This window comes from Schistocerca piceifrons, chromosome X (genome assembly GCF_021461385.2).
Source record: "Schistocerca piceifrons isolate TAMUIC-IGC-003096 chromosome X, iqSchPice1.1, whole genome shotgun sequence".
NCBI classification, from domain to species: Eukaryota; Metazoa; Arthropoda; class Insecta; order Orthoptera; family Acrididae; genus Schistocerca; species Schistocerca piceifrons.
In genome coordinates this window covers 88,107,465-88,114,246 of record NC_060149.1, presented here as the reverse complement: position 1 = coordinate 88,114,246, position 6,782 = coordinate 88,107,465, and the positions used below count along the sequence as shown (strand labels likewise).

General features: G+C 43.1%; 1 pseudogene; it reads left to right on the top strand.

Moving 5' to 3' along the window:
* The first annotated feature begins 6,198 nt into the window (after positions 1-6,198).
* Positions 6,199-6,316, top strand: LOC124723797 (annotated as a pseudogene).
* Positions 6,317-6,782: the final 466 nt, after the last annotated feature.

Below are 6,782 nucleotides of genomic sequence, written 5' to 3'. Positions count from 1 at the left end.
TAACGCACGTCCTCCGCATGGTAGTCAGACCTACGGAGACAGACTGCATGGTGCCACCTCTCACAGGCAGATCCTTAAGACACGGTCAGGTAGAACTATTAAGTAGCCAAGAACTACTTCCCGTTTTGACCTAACAGTACACCCAATTTTGAAACTATCGCTCATTTAAAATATAAGGTGCGATAAAAAAGTTTCCTTTTGAGAGCGTTACGGCAGTGTATATGCAACGTTGGGCGCCTCCGGTGCGGGTATACAAGCACTGACTTCTAGGGAGGGGTTTAATGTGGCATTCATGTCTTTCAGACATTTGTGTGGTAAATGCGCAGACGTGAACTATGATCACGTTATTTCCAAAGTCGTCTAAACAGGACCAACATGCTGTTACTTATTTCTTGGCTGCCGAAGGACAAACACCAGGACGTTCATCGGAGAATGAAGAAGGTATATATTTGTCCAATGAATACCCGTTTATCATCTGCATTTCTTCTTGGTGCAGCAATTTTAATAGCCAGTAGTGTAGTAACACCAATCGCGTAGCTTTGTGTTTCGCTATTAACTGACTGCATCGCCGAGACATTGTTTCTCTTCCCTGTCTTGAATAAATTTTTTTGGAAGAAAGCTCATAGTTGAACTTACTTTGATCTCAGTTCCATACAACACCCATTTGGATGTTTGCTGCCGCGATACGCTCATTGACTTCAGCAACAGGCATTTGATCTCTCGGAATCATCTCTTCTTCGTCGTCCTTACCTTTTCATTCTTGGAGCATAGTTATGCGGCATGATGCTATCCTGAATCACTTTTTGAAATTAATAATAAATCCCAGTGACACTGTAAAATTTGTACACCTGAGAGTTCTAGCTATGCATCCTTGCCATTGTAAATTGCTTGATAATACTGAACTGCAGATTATAATTTCGTCTGAAAACTGTTTTGCCTTCTCTTTTCTTTGCCACATCGTCCCGTATGTTTCGCTTTTAGCCTTCAGTTTATGGTATTTTTGAGGAGCTTCTCATATGTGTTGAAACCTCATCATCGTATATGTTCTCTGGTGTGTTGCCATCAAACAATATGATGACACTTTCCACTTTAAACTTATTATCAGGAAAATGTAGTATTCATTTTCACTGCTTCCATCGCTTCTTGCCTCTTGCAGTGAGGTGTTCATCATCGACACCATTAACTTCTTATCAGGAACAGGTTGGTATTCATTGGGCAAATATATTGTACTAGATCTGACATGTGATTACATTTTCACGCACTTTGAGTGCATAGATCCTGAGAAATCAGTACCCAGAACAACCACGTCTGACCATATTAACGGCCTTGATACGCCTGGGCATTGAGTCAAACAGAGCTTGGATGGAGTGTACAGCTACAGCTGCCCATGCAGCTTCAACACGATACCACAGTTCATCAAGAGTAGTGTCTGGTGTATTGTGACGACCCAGTTGCTCGGCCACCATTGACCAGATGTTTTCAGTTGGTGAGATATCTGGAGAACGTGCTGGCCAGGGCAGCAGTTGAACATTTTCTGTATCCAGAAAGGCCCGTACAGGACCTGTAACATGCGGTCGTGCATTATCCTGCTGAAATGTAGGGTTTCGCAGGGATCGAATGAAGGGTAGACCCACGGGTCGAACACATGTTCAAAGTGCCGTCAGTGCGAACAAGAGGTGACCGAGATGTGCAACCAATGGCACGCCATACCATCACGCCGGGTGATACGCCAGTATGGCGATGACGAATACACGCTTCCAATGTGCGTTCACCGCGAAGACAGCAAACACGGATGCGACAGTCATGATGCTGTAAACAGAACCTGGATTCATCCGAAAAAATGACGTTTTGCCATTCGTGCGCCCACGTTCGTCGTTGAGTACAGCATTGCAGGCGCTCCTGTCTGTGATGCAGCGTCAAGGGTAACCGCAGCCATGGTCTCCGAGCTGATAGTCCATGCTGTTGCAAACGTCGTCGAACTGTTCTGTGCAGATGGTTGTTGTCTTGCAAACGTCCCCATCTGTTGACTCAGGGATCGAGACGTGGCTGCACGATCCGTTATTGCCTTGCGGATAAGATGCCTGTCACCTCGACTGTTAGTGATACGAGGCCGCTGGGATCCAGCACGGCGTTCCGTATTACCCTCCTGATCCCACCGATTCCATATTCTGCTAACAGTCATTGGATCTCGACCAACGCGAGCAGCAATGTCGTGATACGATAAATCGCAATCGCGATAGGCTACAATCCGACCTTTATCAAAGTCGAAAGCGTGATGGTACGCATTTCTCCTCCTTACACGAGGTATCACAACTTTTCACCAGGCAACGTCGGTCAACTGCTGTTTGTGTGTGAGAAATCGGTTGGAAACTTTCCTCATGTCAGCACGTTGTAGATGTAGCCACCGGCGCCAACCTTATGTGAATGCTCTGACAAGTTAATCATTTGCATATCACAGCATCTTCTTCCTGTCGGTTAAATTCCGCGTCTGTAGCACGTCATCTTCGTGGTATAGCAATTTTAATGGCCAGTAGTGTAATTGATACCAGAAAACGTTATAATGATTCATCTTCTACACCAAGACCATTTTCATGAAGAAGAGTCCGTCGAAACTTCATCTCATCCAATTGCAATGTAACAGCAGGGTTAACTGCCAATCACACACCCATTAGACGCTTCAATACACAGATACCTTCACAAAATGCCGCTTCACATACAGACTGCACCGTCTCTACTGGCACCTTCACCTAATGGACGACTGCAGTGGTTTTCAGATAAACAAATATCACTAGTGCAATAACAGATCTCCAAATAATCCCTCAAGAGGTTGTGGTGCAAATGTGTTTGGTACAGTCCATGTACTTTCTGTGGAAGTTCATATGCCAGAGTACTTTAGGAAAACAAACTAGTCAAACGTTGAAACATCATGAGCAAAGTGGAAGCGCTGCACAGAAATGTGAAAACATACACTCAGTCAACCAAGCTGAGAAAACATTAGAAATCAAGTCATTCACATCATGATTGTGAACACAGGAGCGAAATAGAATAAGGGTGGTCACACCACGTGTGGGAGAACTAAGTTATTAGGGTAGTACCTTGCAATAATATAGCAATTTCACTTTTGTAGCAGTACTTCATCTCTCAAGTAATCTCTGTTTACGCATTTAGATGATGATCTACCTTTCAAATTTCTGAATCTATTGAGAGTGATACTATAAGCAGTGGTCACGTATTTTAAAATAGCATTTTTGTTTTAACCAATGTGTACAGCAATCTGCGAGCTTTTCACAGTTCACTGTGTGTTATGCTTACAAAAACCCGACTATCATCAATGCCCATTTCACTGACAAATGCATTGAAAGTGAACGTCCTAGTGTAAATATACAGATGCAAGGCATACGCGTTTGAGATCTGAATTTAACAGTATGCTGCTGATATCGTAGTAATGTCATGAACAAGAACAGAACAGAACACTATATCACTTCAGTCTCTCACAATAACTGTCCAGCAAATAGCTAAAGAAACGAGAATACCAAGCATTGCACTCACTTTTAGGAACCCATATACAATTTCTGACATATACCTCCAAGGCCATCGAGTGTGCGATGTCCTTATGTATACAGATTTTATGAAAGCCATATGAAGCTCACCCATCAGAACACTTCGGAAGAACTCTTTACGGTGACTTTCGTACATGTTATTCACTCGCTAGGAATGTGACAGACCAACACAATAAACTACGTAGACGAAACACGCTATACCTGGTCTACATACCCCTATACTGTTACCCTGCAATTAGTAACCAGCATTCACGTATCTATACCAGAATCATATTCCATCAGTTACTTATAGCTAACCTACTTCTCCCAATACTATTTCAAGTCTGCAAACATGTTATTCCCTCATCAGAATATGACACAATTAAGACTTAGCAGGTTATTGGTGAATTTGTGATGTTACTTATGGGTACTAACCTACATGGATCTGTAGCACATTCCGTCAACTTTATAGCTCGCAAACACTTGGTTGGTTGATTTGGGGGAATGGACCAAACAGCGAGGTCATCGAGCCCATCGGATTAGGAAAGGGTAGGGAAGATAGTCGGCCGTGCCATTTCAAAGGAACCATTCCGGCATTTGCCTGAAGCGATTTAGGGAAATCACGGAAAACCTAAATCATGATGGCCGGATGCAGGTTTGAACCGTCATCCGATTCCAGTGTGCAAACCACTGCGCCATCTCGCTCGGTCACAAACATTTGATAGCTAGTGCAACGTGTGTGGTTGCTAGATTTCCCATTTCCCACTGGGTTTTCCCTGACATCACGCTGAAAGTAGGTCATATGGACTATGTTCACAAATGAAGATGCTCAGTCACGCAGCTAGATTCCCCTTCCTCCTACATAATTCACGTTTTTATAGTTCATCTGTCTTACAGGGTAATTTGTTACACTTTCACTGTAACATGGGGTAATTTGTTATAATTTTGCTGTAATGTGGAGCAACTTGTTACAATTTCGTTGTACCATAGAACAATTTCTTACAATTCTTTTCTGTAATCTGGAGCGATTTGTTAAATTTTCACTGTAACATGGGGCAACTTGCTACAATTTCACTGTAGCATGGGACGTTCTGTTACAATTTTGCAGTAACATCAAGTAATTTGTAACTGGTCTTTCTTTGACATGTGGAATGTTATTACGGTTTCACTTTAACATGGAGTAATATGTTACAATTTCGCTGGGCAACGTTGATGTATGAGGCGATTTGATGCAGTTTCATGCCATGCTCATCTGTAATCAAATATAAAAGGACGACATTTGTACAATTTGTTACATTCTGTTACAAACAATGTAACAAATTACCTGTGTCATCTGCAGAACCTCATTTTGTATGTTCTTTGTGAAGACATGATGAGAAATTACAATAAGAAGACAAACAGAGACATAACATGAAAGGAAACATGTAGCAAAGCGGCGATCAAAGTAATATAAGGTCTTCGCTGACAAATATAGCTAATAACTATGGAATAAATTTCATGTCACTTCAGCGAATCTGTCAAAAAACAAAACTGACTCTACCAATGACCCTAATGCAGTTGTGCCTAATGTTTACTAAAAATTATTACCAAGTTTTCTTGAAATCTCAATGAAAATATAGCATTCTTGCTAAAAAGGAAATCTGAAACGAAGTTGGTGTTGGAAGAAGTATTTAAAGCCAATCCTCAACCCCTACAGAGATTGATTCAAGAAAGACAGCTATTCAGAAAGGAGAAGAAGAAAAAAATGGTTCAAATGGCTCTGAGCACTATGGGACTTAACATCTATGACCATCAGTCCCTTAGAACTTAGAACTACTTAAACCTAACTAACCTAAGGACATCACACACATCCATGCCCGAAGCAGGATTCGAACCTGCGACCGTAGCAGTCGCGCGGTTCCGGACTGAGCGCCTAGAACCGCGAGACCACCGCGGCCGGCGGGCAAATATTCATTGTAAGATACAGATAGGTATGGCAAAATATTATATTTCACAGAAGAATATAACAAAGCCCTTGGAGTAGGAGCAAATATCCCCAATAGTTCAAAATACAAAAACATTACTAAACTGCTACTGGAGGGTGTACCTGGCAATGGTGTTATAGATATTCCGATTAAGAATATTAGCAACAATCAATGTTCACAATACATCAACTATAATGCAGAAACAGAGCGATTAATCTGATGCTCAAAACGGCTTGATCATTGGCTTTCGAACCAATGGTGGAAGCATTTCCAAAATAGCTATGTCTGTAAACTCTTCAAATGTCGCCATGGTTAAAGTATAGCGTATATGGAAAAAAGCACTATCCAAAACCAGCTGCTGAGATGTGTGTGGGGTAATATACGAGCAACTCCTGAACAACAGACCACTCAAATCAACCAAGGGGTGTATCCTCAACGACTGTTCAGCGAACACTGCTGCATGTGGGTCTCTGCAGCAGGCTCCTGGTTCATGCAATCATCCTGACTGCTGTTCATCAGTGACAAAGGCTGGAATTTGCACTCCAGTGCTGTAACTAGAGATCCACAGCGTGGTGAAAGGTGGTCTTCTTATATGAATCACTTTTTATACTCTATTGACTCCACTGAACAGATGGCCGTTAGCATGTACAGCGTGGGATGTCTGACAGCAAATACCCTCCAGCTATTATCAAAAGGGCAACGGCCTTGCCGCAGTGGATACACCGGTTCCTGTCAGATCACCGAAGTTAAGCGCTGTCAGGCGTGGCCGGCACTTAGATGGGTGACCATCCGGGCCGTCATGTGCTGTTGCCATTTTTCGGGGTACATTCAGCCTCGTGATGCCAATTGAGGAACTACTCGACCGATTAGTAGCGGCTCCGAACAAAGAAAACCATCGTAACGACCGGGAGAGCGGTGTGCTGACCACACGCCCTTCCTATCCGCATCCCCATCTGAGGATGACACGGCGGTCGGATGGTCCCGATGGGCCACTTGTGGCCTGATGACGGAGTGCTTTATTATCAAAAGGGTCCAGACCAGAGGAGTGAGTGTTAGAGCCTGGGGAATGTTTATTGGCATCCTCTGGCTGATCTCATCATTCTGGAAGGCACAATGGATCAACACAAGTACCATCTATCTTTGAGGCCCATGTCTACCCCTACATGCAGTTTATTTCTCCTCAGCACAATGACATCCAACAGCAGGATAATGCAATATGTCACATGTGCGTGGTTTGAAGAGCACCATGATGAGTTTACTCTACTCCCCTGGCCACCAA